General features: G+C 46.7%; 1 long non-coding RNA gene across 1 annotated transcript; it reads right to left on the bottom strand.

The window, feature by feature from the left end:
• Positions 1-3268: 3268 nt before the first annotated feature.
• LOC132345991 (uncharacterized) lies at positions 3269-10753 on the bottom strand. The gene is made up of 2 exons (XR_009495647.1): positions 9099-10753; positions 3269-7735 (listed from the first exon to the last, which is right to left on the bottom strand). It is a non-coding gene; the product is annotated as an uncharacterized lncRNA (long non-coding RNA).
• Positions 10754-13913: the final 3160 nt, after the last annotated feature.

Below are 13913 nucleotides of genomic sequence, written 5' to 3' on the forward strand. Positions count from 1 at the left end.
TTACCCTCCATGGACAGGCCTTAGTACCTGCTGTCCCCTCTGCCTGCAACACTGCCCTTACATGCCACATGGCCACACTTGCCATCTTGGCTCAAGAAACAGCCACTTTTTATATCAGGATGGGCGAGACTATGGTGCTGAAACTGACAGCCCCTGATTCAGTCAGCTCAGGCAGCTCTAACAATTACCACAGAATGGGCAATTTAAAAAATAGAGATTTATATCACATGGTCTTGGAGGTGAGAACTAAGTGCTGGCTGATTTGCTTTCTGTTGAGGGCTCTCTTAGTGGCTTGCAGGTGGCCCCATTCTTGCTATGTCCTCACGTAGCCTTGGAGTGTGTCCAGAGAGAGGGAGAGAGTACTTTCTGATGTCTCTTCTTAGAACACTCATCCTATGGGGTCAGAACCACACCGTTCAGACCCTGTTTTACCCTAAGTGCCTCCTTAAAGGCCCACCTGTGATACATAGCCACAGTGGGAATTAGGGCTTCAGTATATGGATTGAAGGGAAAAAACACTCAGTTCATAACAACCCCCGAAGTCTCAGGGGCTCAAACAACATCACTTACTCCTTGCTCAGATTGTGTGTCCAGTTCAATCAGCAGGGGCTGTGCTCAGTGGAGTTGTAGGGCCCTCACCTCGTGGAGCACCCCTTTCCGACTTTCACCTCCACAATCTGCAGGAACGAGAAGGGATGGTAGAGCCTCTTTCACCAGCAGTGGAGGGGACACGCCTCACTTCTGTGTAGGACACGTCGACCAGACTGACCTCAGGCCAGCAGGGTGACTTTCCTGGGTGTGCAGAAGGAGAGGGAAGAGGTACAGCAAGAGTCCCACCAGGGCTACCGTGTCATCCTGCATCAGCTCTTTAACATTTGGTGCCAAGATCCATGGTTTTCAGTTGCTGTGACAGGAACTTTATCAGAGAAACACCAGCCAGCCCTAAATACTGGAGCAGTACCATTCTTGTCACCAGAAGTAGCTGTGAAGAATCAGACTATGATGACCCAAGGGAGACTTCATTCCCCAGCAGTTGGGGCACAGCAGTTGGGGAAAAAACAAAACTGTGCCTCATGTTGATTCCTCAACAATTTGGTTAGCTGTGTGTCACATTTATGCACTGCTGGGTAGTGAGTCATCCCCAAACTCGGTGGCTGTAGACCGCAGCCGCTGACTTGTCATCTGTCCTAGCGCTGTGGGTTCTTGCTGGCGTGCCTCCCCCACTGCTGCAGGTAGCAGAGTCCAGGGCTGAGATCTCCTGAAGGTGATCACTCACAGTTTAGTTGACACTAGTTGTCGGGGACCTCAGCTGGGACTCTGGGAGGAAACACCACACATGGCCTGAGTATTCTTTAGGGGTGGGGGCTGGGATTCAAGGGTAGATGTCTCAGAAGTGGGAAGTGGGGGCTGTTGGTTTCCTACGGCCTGGGCCCAGACTATTGCCAGGCAGTCCTGAGGCAGGAGGTAGATGCGCTCCAGGATAGGTATTTATAACTGGCCTCCTATTCACACCTCCTGGGGTGAGAATAAGATGAGTTCCAGGTAGAATATTCATAACCAGCCCCCTGTTTACATTTGCTAAAGCAAGAAACAAATGGGCTCCAGGACAACATATTTATGACTGGGTTCCTGCCTATATTTTGAGATTTATACCTCAATATAAAAACCAGCACAGGAATAGAGTAAATAACCAGACACTGGGCATTTTTATGGCAGGGACAGTGGGACTAAACCCTCTTAAAAGATGAGGACATCATGTATTTCCCATCCTTGGGGCAAAGGAGACATTTCACATGCAGAAAGGCTCCTTGGGGTCAAAAGGAGGGGCATCACCCCATAATATGTGATGCTAATATGTGGATCACATAGACCGCTGGGCTGGAACCCATCTTGGAAAAAAAGTTGCACATACATCTTGGGGAGGGTCCTAGGATTGGTCAGGTGTGGAAAAAGAAACCAGATAATTGGTAAACAAAACGCTGGAAGAACTGTCCTATATAAATGACTTAACCACCTCTTTTCTGTGCTCCTCCTCACTAGGGGGAATGCCCACACACTTTCTCTCACTTGCTTCTATTTTAACTAAACAGTATCTCTACGTGCTCTCCCACTTGTTGTTGTGCTATGTCTCTAAATAAACTTTTTATCTGCATTTACAATTCTTGCTTCAGTGAGAAATGCAGTTTTCACTGGGGGCAAAGATCCAGGGAAAAATAGCTTCTAGCCTCTAGCCCTAGCTGGTCTGCTGGCTAGGATTCCTGGTTTTCATCCAGACTCAGTTCAGTTGAGTTCAATCGCTCAGTCGTGTCCGACTCTTTGTGACCCCATGAACCGCAGCACACCAGGCCTCCCTGTCCATCACCACCTTCCCGAGTCCACCCAAACCCATGTCCATTGTGTCGGTTGGATGTCATCCAACCATCCCATCCTCTGTCATTCCCTTCTCCTCCTGCCCTCAATCTTTCCCAGCATCAGGGTCTTTTCCAATGAGTCAGCTCTCCGCATCAGATCCCAAAGTATTGGAGTTTCAGCTTCAACATCAGTTTCCAGTGGACACCTAGGACTGATCTCCTTTAGGATGGACTGGTTGGATCTCCTTGCAGTCCAAGGGACTCTCAAGAGTCTTCTCCAACACCACAGTTCAAAAGCATCAATTCTTTGGTGCTCAGCTTTCTTTACAGTCCAACTCTCACATCCATACATGACCACTGGAAAAACCATAGCCTTGACTAGACAGACCCTACTCCTTGGAAGGAAAGTTATGACCAACCTAGACAGCATATTAAAAAGCAGAGACATTACTTTGCCAACAAAGGTCCGTCTACTCAAGGCTATGGTTTTTCCAGTGGTCATCCAAACTACCCAGGTTCAATTCCTGGGCATGGAACTCAGATCTCACTTCGAGCCACCGTTCACTGCTACATGGCCGAGATCATCCTGACATTTAGATATGCTCACACTTCTTGAACTCAGTGCGCCAAGGAACTGTCCCTTCTACCTCTCTCCATCCCCTTCCCCAGGCCGAAAACCCTGGCCCCACTTTCTCTCAGACCCCATATCCAATCCTACAGCAGTCCTTTTGCTTCAACCTCAAATTTTGACTGGAACATACCCCATCTCCCTACCTCCACACCCACTACCCTGGCTCCAGCCTCCTCCCCTCTCACCTGGACCATCACAGTAGCACCCTCCTGGTCACCGCTTGGTCTCCCTTCCTCCATTCAAGCCCCATCGCCCGCCCCCAGGGTCAGTTCCCATAACCGGAGGGTTACTTTGCTTTTTAAATTTTTAATTGTGGTAAACGCTACATCACATAAAATTCACTGTCTAAACCATTTCTAAGTGTAAAGTTCAGTAGCATTAAGCACATTCACGTTGTGCTGCTGTCAACACCATCCATACCCAGAACTCTTTGTCTTCCCAAGCAGAAACTCTGTCCCTGTTAAACACTGACTCCCCCTTCACCTCCCTCAACCTCTGGCACCCACAATTCTCCTCTATGTCTTTATGAATTTGACTACTCTCAGTTCAGTTCAGTTCAGTCACTCAGTCGTGTCCGACTCTTTGCGAACCCATGAACCGTAGCACGCCAGGCCTCCCTGTCCATCACCACCTCCCAGGGTCCACCCAAACCCATGTCCATTGTGTCGGTGATGCCATCCAACTTCTCATCCTCTGTCATCCCCTTCTCCTCCTGCCCTCAATCTTTCCCAGCATCAGGGTCTTTTCCAATGAGTCAACTCTCCACATCAGGTCCCAAAGTATTGGAGTTTCAGCTTCAACATCAGTCCCTCCAGTGCACACCCAGGACTGATTTCCTTTAGGATGGACTGGTTGGATCTCCTTGCAGTCCAAGGGACTCTCAAGAGTCTTCCCCAACACCACAGTTCAAAAGCATCAATTCTTCAGTGCTCAGCTTTCTTTATAGTCCAACTCTCACATCCATACATGACCACAGGAAAAACCATAGTCTTGACTAGACGGACCTTTGTTGGCAAAGTAATGTCTCTGCTTTAGGGACGCCACATAAGTTTAATCACACATTATTTGTCCTTTTGTGACTAGCTTATTTTGAAGTAGGAGGTAGATGGGTCTCCGGGCTGAGCAGCTGGAGTTTGTCAAATGGAACAAATTAGAGCTTTGTTTGCCCTAGAAACTCTAGTGAAAGTGTTAGTAGCCCAGTCATGACTGACTGTTTGCAACCCCATGGACTGTAGCCTGCCAAGCTCCTTGGTCTATGGAATTCTCCAGGCAAGAATACACGGAGTGGGTTGCTTTCCCTTCTCCAGAAGACAAAGTTAATGGCAAGAGCTGGGCTCTGCTAAAAGATAAGACGACCACATAAGGTCAAGGAAACCTCCCTGAATGAATGTGCACATGGAAGGTCCTTGGGAGTTAAAAGAAAAGGGGCATTATCCCACAGTAGGTGTTGTCAAACGTTCCTTTAGCCTTTGCGCTAGAATCCATCTTGGCAAAAAGATGTGCGTGCATAACAGGGAGGGTTCTAAGAAAGGTCAGATATGGTAAAAGAGGTGAAATAATTGGCCAGAGGAGAACAAAGACTAGGAAGGACTGTCCTATATATTGATTTAACCATCTCTAACAACAGCCTTTGATTGTGTGGATCACAACAAACTGTGGAGAATTCTTCAAAAGATAAGAATACCAGACCACCTTACCTGCCTCCTGAGAAACCTGTATGCAGGTCAAGAGGCAACAGTTAGAACCAGACATGGAACAATGGGCTGGTTCAGAATTGGGAAAGGAGTACATCAAGGCTGTATATTGTCACCCTGGCTTATTTAACTTCTATGCAGAGTACATCATGTGAAATGCTGGGCTGGATGAATCACAAGCTGGAATCAAGATTGGTGGGAGAAATATCAACAATCTCAGATACGCAGATGATATCACCCTAATGGCAGAAAGTGAGGAGGAACTAAAGAACTTCTTGATGAAGGTGAAAGAAGAGAAGTGAGAAAGCTGGCTTGAAACTCAACATTCAAAAAACTAAGATCATGGCATCTGGTCCTATCACTTCATGGCAAATAAATGGGGGCGGGGAATGAAAACAGTAGCAGATTTTATTTTCTTGGGCTCCAAAATTACTGTGGATGGTGACTGCAGTCATGAAATTAAAAGATGCTTGCTCCCTGGAAGAAAAGCTATGACAAACCTAGACAGCATATTAAAAAGCAGAAATATCACTTTGCTGACAAAGGTCTGTATTGGTGGTTTAGTTGCTAAATCATGTCCAACTCTTGCAACCCCATGGACTGTAGCCCATCAGACTCCTCTGTCCATGGGATTTTCCAGGCAAGAATATTGGAGTGGGTTACTATTTTCTTCTCCAGGGGATCTTCCCTACCTAGGGATTGAACTCGGGTCTCCTGCACTGCAGGCAGATTCTTTATCCACTGAGCTACCAAAGCTATAGTTTTTCTAGTAGTCCTGTTAGAGTTGGACCATAAACAAGGCTGAATGCTGAAGAATCGATGCTTTTGAACTGTGGTGCTGGAGAAGTCTCTTGAGAGTCCCTAGGACAGCAAGGAGATCAAACCAGTCAATCTGAAAGGAAATCAACCTGGAATATTCATTGTAAGGACTGATGCTGAAGCTCCAAAACTTTGGCCACCTTATGGGATGAGCTGACTCATTGGAAAAGACACTGATGCTGGGAAAGATTGAAGGCAGGAGGAGGGGACAGCAGAGGATGAGATGGTCACTGACTCAGTGGACATGAGTTTGAACAAATTCTGGGAGATAGTGAAGGACAGGGAAGCCTGGAGTGCTGCAGTCCATGGGATCTCCAAGAGTTGGATATTACTTAGTGACTCAACAACAACAGTTACAATGTTGGTCCCCCTGGCAACCAACCTCCATCCTTCAGTGACCTAGGGGCTTTCCAGAAGTTACCTAAATATAACAATATAAAATATAAAAATATAATAAAAAGGTTTCTGTTACTGAAACCAAGTAGGACCCTGTGGGGCTCCTGGGCACATAAGTCTTTCTGTATCCCTCATTTCTTGCTTACAAGAAAATGGGCTTCGTTCAGCCTCCATGACCTTCCCTGCATTCCAAAGGGCAGATTCAAAGAATTGCTAATCAGGGAAGGGAAGGATTGTGGAGACAAAGGAGGACCAGTCAAAAACCAATGATCTTGGTTCCCCCTCAATGGATATACACAATATGTTTGAGCTGCTTTGCAGATACTGAAACCCCCACCAAGTGGGAGACGTTAACTCTATACTACCCAAAAGCACATAGACTTGTGGTTAAACCAGTTAGCATCAGAAGGTTAATAATGCTGACTTCCAGTTGCGTCACTACCAACCAATCAGAAGAATGTCCATGAACTGATCCTGCCCTCCTCTTTGAACCATTACTGTAAGACTCTCTGTCCCCTCCAGGTTGAGGCACAGTTTTGAGGGCATTAGCTTGCTGTGGCCCCTTTTGCCTGGCAAAGTAATAAAGCTCTTCTTTTCTACTTCACCCAAAACTCTGTTTCTGATATTCAATTCAGTACCAGGATACAGAGGCTGAATTTTGGCTACCTAACCACTTGGGAAATTTCAAAGGTTTTTAGAAAATCTGTGCGGGGAATCAGGATGAAAATCAAATATATATATTTCTCATTATAAATTGTAATATCACTCTTAGCATAATGTCTTTAAGGTTCATCTATGTTGTAGCATGTGTCAGAATCTCCTCCTTTTTAAGGCTGGATAGTACTCCCATCTTAGGTATATGCCATATTTGCTACTTGGGTTGCTTCCACCTTTTGGCTACAGTAAATAATGCTGCTTTGAACAGCGTTCAAAGTGTGCAAACGTCTCTTTGAGACTCTTCTTTCAATACTTTTGTGTGTTGTTGTTAAGTCACTAAGTCCAGTCCGACTCTGCAACCCCATGAACTGTAGTGTGCCAGTCTTCCCTGTCCTTCACCATCTCCCAGAGTTTGCTCAAACTCACGCCTACTGAGTCAGTAGCCATCTCATCCTCTATCGCCCCCTTCTCCTCCTGCCTTCAATCTTTCCCATCACTGGGGTCTTTTCCAATGAGTTGGCTTTTGTGTGTGCAGGGGGTTATTTTTAAAACTTATAAATCAGAGCAGATCTCCATTCTCCCTGCCCTAGCTCATAACCCTCATACTGCCAGCTCTCAGCTACCTGGCCTGCCTGACCCTATGTGATCTGCCTGTCACCACCTGACCTTCCCCTTCTGCTCAAAACAATAATCATCACTTAGTATCTTTCACAGTTTCAGGTGAGGCTTGGCAGGGTGGCTCTGTCTCTGGATCTCTCTCTCTTTTTCTTTCTTTTTTTTAAAAAAAATATTTATTTCACTGGGCCAGGTCTTAGTTGCAGCACATGGGGTCTTCCATCTTTGTTGTGACATTCAAACTTTTAGTAGTGGCGTGTGGGATCTAGTTCCCTGACCAGGGATCAAACCTGGGCCCCCAGCGTTGGGAGCATGGAGTCAAGACATTGAACCACCAGGGAAGTCCTTGTGGGTCTCTCTTGAGGCTGCAGTCAGATGTTAGCCAGGCCTTCACCTGAAGTCTTCACCTGAAGACTTCACCTGAAGTCTTAACTGGAGCCAGGGACTTCTTCATGGTGAGGCAGGAGATAGAAGGGCTCCAGGTTAGACTTTTACAACTGGCCTCCTATTTGCATTTCATGGGGCTTGACGAGGTGGTCTTCAGGCTGGATACGTAAAACTGTTAGCATTTCCTGAGACAAGAGATAGATGGGCTCCAGTTAAGACATTAACAATCAGCCTCCTGTTGCCCCTCCGAAGTGGAAGTAACAATATAAACAAGGTAAATAGCCAGTCTTTGTTTCTTGTAAACCCTTTAAGGTAATAGTCATAGCAAGGACAAAGAGGGGCAAAATCCTGTTTGAGATCTCTGCTCCCCCTTTTTGGGACAAGGGAGACACTACACATGCACAGAAAGGCTCCTTGGGGGTCAAAAGTCAGGGGATAAGGCCAGGCCATAATGAGTCTTGCTCCTTCCAGAAGCCAGATCCATCTTGGCTTAGAGGTGTGTGTTCACCCAGGGAGGGTTCCAGCGTAGGTCAGGTAATTGACCTGAAGGAAGGTAAAAACCTGGAAGAACTGACCTATATAAATGACATCTGCCTCTTTACTGTGCTCCTCCTCACTAGGGAGGGGACCCACACCCTTTCTCTCTGGGTGTGCATCTCTGCCTTGCTTCTATCTTAACTAAACAGTTTCTTTGTGTGCTCTCCCACTTGTTTTGTGTCTCAAATAATTAACTTTGTACCTATACTTACAGTTTTTGCCTCTGTGATAAAAGTATTTTTTTTCACCCGGTTCAAAGATCCAAGGAAAAATAGCTTCTAACTTCTAGCCCTTGCTGGTCTGATGGCTAGAATTCCTGATTTTCATTCAGACTGCTGCTGCTACTGCTAAGTTGCTTCAGTCGTGTCCGACTCTGTGCGACCCCATAGATGGAAGCCCACGAGGCTCCCCTGTCCCTGGGATTCTCCAGGCAAGAACACTGGAGTGGGTTGCCATTTCCTTCAGACTACCTCAGTTAAATTCCCAGGCAGGGAATTAAGATCTTGCTTCACACCACCACTCACTGCTGCCTTGCTGAGATCAATGGCAAGCTGATGCTGGCTGTTGTCTGGGGGTCCAACTCCTCAGCACACTCCTCAGCACTGCTTGCTCATCCTCATGACATGGCAGTTGTCTCCCCCAGAGAGAGTGATCCAAGACAGAAAGGCAGAAACCACAATCCCCTTTATGATCCAAGCCCCAGAAGTCATCATCACTTCTGCCGTGTTTCACCAGTCAAAAAGATTGGCCTGATTTGCTGTGGAGGAGACCGCACAGGAATGTGACCCGGGATGGTGCAAGCAGCTCTTTCACCCCGTGTGTTTCCATTTGTTCATCCCTGTTTTCCTCAGACCTTAACCATAAGCATGAGATCACTAGACAACATTTAAGCTAGTTCCTGATGTTTGCTTTACTGGATGTACACAATGTTTTGCCTAACCTGTTGATTCCTTTCCTTAATTAAAAGGAGTAAGAGTGAAGCATTAATACTTAAAGAATGACTGACTTTACCTTATCTTGCCCTTGGTACATTTGCAGGCAGACCACGGCCAAGAGAACATCCAATTGCAGGGGGACCATGTGAGCAAGACAGCGTCCAAATGAAGATCGGAAATCAGCAGATCTGCACTCAATGGAAAAATGACAAAGAATCTGATTTCCTACATTAATGATTAACTGAGATCGTTTCCCCTTTTTGCCTTTAAAGATTTGTCACGGCTGAGCAGAATCTGTGGACTTGGTCTCAGACAAGAGTTCCCTTTCTCCCCAGACTGTCAGTTTTTCTGAATAAAATACCTTTCCTTTGTACTGACTCTTGGTCCTCAATTACTGACTTTTGAGCAGTAAGCAGGTGATCCTGAGTTCAGTAGCAATATGAGGGGCCAATTTGGAGGCTGGCAGGCTCCCAAAGGCAGCCTCTGTCTAGTCTCTTGCTCTTCACAACACTCAGCACCTGCACTCAGATGTGTTTTGTTGCTACTGGTGGAAGTTCCACGTAAGCAGGGCTCCTCTGCTCTCCCAGAAATAGTATACCTCTTTTTTGGGCTTATCACAGGTGTTTAGGAGACATTTATCAAATAAATTAATGAGTAAATGAATGAATTGTGACCTTTGGCCATATGTGAATGTGGAGGAGAATGTCCTTGCTCCTCCGCAGTGGTCAGGCCCTTCATCACCCACCGTACTCCTTCACACAGTCAGCTCTAGCCAGGCAGGCTGCCCCTCGGTCCATGGGCACACTTCATTCCTCTTGCCTCAACCTGTGCTTGACTCTTTTTTCAACTCATCTTTTTAGGCTCTAAGTGCATTTACAGAGCACCTGCTGTATGTCTGGCACTGTGACCAAGGTAGATGTGGCCCTGTCCTTGGGAACTGACATTCTAGTTGGGAGATGGGTAGCAGAAAGTGCTTGGGGGGCAGAATGGGGAGCCTATGGTGGTGCCCTGAGGTGAAGCATTCCATGACCTGGCCCACAAGTCTGATCAGGAACTTGAATTTGTGCCAGTTGTATGTGTGGAACACAATGTTATTATGAATGAAATTGAGCAGCTCCTTAGGTGTTTCCTGTTTCTCTAATGATAGGAGTATTGATCTCTAGGGTTGATTTCTAGGAGTCCTTTATTAATTAGGGAGATGAGCCTTCTGTGAGACAAGCGGCCGATATCTCCCCATTTCTAGTCTGTTTTTTGACTTTGTAGACATGTTGGAGGGAAGGGCAGCCCTGAGGAGATCAGGTGAGTGGCAAGTGCAGACACCATGTGGGGTGAACTCTCCCTGCCTGATTTAAACTTGTATTTACTTTCTGATCAGATAAAGCATACCAGGATTACGAAATTCTAAGACAGCAGAAGTCAGAAGTGAAAGCCATGGGGGTTGGGAGTGAGGGGCAGGGCCAGTGCATCCTGGACATTTAGGGACAGCTGGGGAGCAATGTCAGTTTGCACCAGTAAGTCCACACAGGGTGATCTGTTTCCATCTGCATATAAGACCCCCCAGTGTTCAGCAGATGGAGGAAGGTCCCCAGGAGTCCTGCCCTCCCATCTTGGATGGCCCAACCTCCTACCCAAGTGCTCACTTTTCAAGTGTTTCTGCATTCTCTTTATTACTCTGACAGTTCACACTACATGCAGCTATAATTTGTCATTATTCCATATTATACTGTTCTTTATCAATTTACCTTTTTTAGGAGAGGGTCATCAGAGGTTCTACTATATATCACAGTAACATCTAGCAAAACTTACATATTAAGCGATGGAAGTTAACATTGGTTGAATGCCTTAACAATGACCAAATCTGGTTTTTTCCCATGGAAAAACTGTCTTGTTTATTTGATTAAACAAAAATTAAAATAAGCTCCAAGTGCTCACTTTTGACTTGCAACATGCACATCTCAGTGGGGGCAATGGGCAAGGAGGGAGACACTGCACCTGACCCCCGACTGGGCAGGGGAGTGCCCAGGGTCCACCCTTTGAGTGTCCACCTGCCACTCACAGGGTGGAGATCTGCTGCCCTTGCTTGCCTGTAGCACACATCCCAAGGGGCACAGGATCCATCTGCCAGGGAGTGGAGGCCCCGTAGCAAATCCTGCACTTGGGAGACCCTGTCCTTGTTGTACAGGGGCAAGGTCCAGAAATCTGCTGCTCTTGATCTCGGAGGGAAAGCAGTGAGCAGTCCTGAAGAGAGATCTTAGTTCCTTGTCCAGGGATTGAACCTGGCTAACCTGGGTGAAAACCAGGAACCCCAGCAGTTTGACCACCAGGGGCTAGAGACTAGAAGCAAAGTGGCCCTGGTTCTTTCCCCTGTTTGAAAGCAAGCATGTTTCAAGGAGGCAAAAACTAAAAAATACATACAAAGTATATTATTAGAGAGGCAGTACAATGTATGGGAGAGCACACAGGTAAACAGTTTAAGTCAGAAGCAGGGCAGAGATACACGAAGCCAAAGAGAAAAGGTATGAATGTCCTTTCGGTGAGTCAGAGACTAGGCAGAGAGAGAGGGCATGGGTATCCTGAAGGCGGAAGAGTGCAGTAAAGAGGGGATGTAAGTCACTTACACAGAACAGTCCTTCTGGGTCTCTGTGCATGTATGCTCAGTCGCCTCAGTCATGTCCAACTCTGCAATCTCATGGACTGTAGCCCGCCAGGCTCCTCTGTCCATGAGATTCTACAGGCAAGAATGCTGGAGTGGGTTGCCATCTCCTTCTTCAAGGGATCTTCCCGACCCAGGGACTGAACCCATGTCTTTTATGTCTCCTGCATTGGCAGGTGAGTTCTTTACCACTAGCACGACCTGGGAATGTTAATCACTTATATAGGACAATCCTGCTGCTGCTGCTGCTAAGTCGCTTCAGTCGTGTCCGACTCTGTGTGACCCCATAGACGGCAGCCCACCAGGCTCCCCCGTCCTACCTTTGGCCAATTATCTTGTTCCTTTCTTTACACCTAACTGGGACTTGGATCCTCCCCAAGATGCTTGTGCAACTTTTTTCTAAACTGGATCCCACTGCAGAGGTTTATGGGTGCATGTCCACACTTATAATGGGGTGGAGCCCCTCCCTTTTCAACTGCCAAGAACCCTTTCTGCACATGTGCAGAAAAGTCTTCCTTGACCTCAGGCGAGGGTGCCTTATCTCTCTACTTCAACAGAGCTCAGCTTTCACCACTAGTTTTATCCTTGGAATGTCTGACTGAGAACAAAGCTTGAATTTTACTTCACTTGACAAGTACTAGGTGTCCAGCCCAGAGGTCCATCTATCTCCAACCTCATTCTGAGCCTCAGTTTCTGCATCTGTCCCCCTTCCCCACTGTGTTCCCCGTCCATCTAGACCCCAGGCTTATGGCACTGACATTACTTCTGAAATTGAGCAGCGTCCTGTGAGGCTCCTGGGTCCACAGGGAGCCTTTTGGTCCGCAATTTCTTTTTTTTTTTTTTAATTGGAGGCTAATCACTTTACAATATTGTATTGGTTCTGCCATACATCAAGACAAATCTGCCACAGGTGTACATGTGTTCCCAATCCTGAACCCCCCTCCCACCAGAGTGAAGTAACCCAGAAAGAAAAACACCAATACAGTATACTAATGCATATATATGGAATTTAGAAAGATGGTAACGATAACCCTTTATGCGAGACAGCAAAAGAGACACAGATGTATAGAACAGTCTTTTGGACTCTGCGGGGGTCGGGGGTGGGGTGGCGATGATTTGGGAGAATGGTCTGCCATTTCTTGTAGGCAAGACTCCAGCTTCTCTGAGTTCCAAAGGGCAGATCTGAACAGTTGCTAATCAGGGAGGAGCACTTGAGACAAGATTAAAGGGACCAGAGAAGCTCATCATGGAGGCCAGACCACCTGAGAGCCTGCCCACATTATAATCTTGTCAGCAACTTAACCCTTTGAAACTTTGCAGAAGAAAGAATGCATGACTGTTACTACCTTGATCCTACTACAATCATGTATCTCTGCCTGACTATAAGAGCTCTCCCCATCCCCCAGGGAGGGCGGCACAGTTCTTGAGGCACTAGCCTACTGTGTTCCCTCTTTGCAAAGAAATAAAGCCACTCTTTCTCCTCCATAACTCTGTCTCCGTATTTCTGTTCAGCATGGGTACACAGGGAGTCAAGATTTTTACATCACTCTTAGAAAGGAACTGAGAGAAGTAAACGCTAGGAGCCATTGACTTTTGAAAAACCACAGGACTAACCTGGTGGTCGAATCTGCCTGCCAATGTAGGGGACATGGGTTCCATCCCTGGTCCAAGAAGATTCCACATGCCAAGGGGCAACTAAGTCCATGCTCCACAACTATTGAGCCTGTGCTCTAGAGCCCAAGAGCTGCAAATTCTGAGCCCGCGTGCCACAACCACGGAAGCCTGCAAGCCCTAGAACCAGTGCTCTGGCATAAGAGAAGCCACCACAATGAGAAGCCTGTGTACCGCAACTAAAGAGTAGCCCCTGCTCACCACAACTAGAGAAAGCCCTCTCGCAGCCAAAAATAAACAAATAAATAAAAACATACAGTCTTAAAGTTCCCAGTTATGCTTTATTCAGAGACCTTAGTGAAGACTAGGCTCTCAGCTCTGAGAAATTGTTCTGTGAATGAATAATGTTGCCTGCCATATCAGTAAACATAAAAAGATGCTGTAGCCATCAGTCATTACCACTGCCCCTTACGGTGAGAACTGGGAACTCAGGATGCTGACAAATGGGCTGCCCCTCCCCCAAGCCCTCAGCAACTGCAGCCACTCCCATCAATACACCGTAAGGGGACTCAGAATGGGAAAGAGAAGGATCATGGCCATAGATAGCTAAGGTGCATATAAAAGGGA

The sequence above is a fragment of the Bos taurus genome, chromosome 8 (assembly GCF_002263795.3).
Source record: "Bos taurus isolate L1 Dominette 01449 registration number 42190680 breed Hereford chromosome 8, ARS-UCD2.0, whole genome shotgun sequence".
Taxonomy (NCBI): Eukaryota; Metazoa; Chordata; class Mammalia; order Artiodactyla; family Bovidae; genus Bos; species Bos taurus.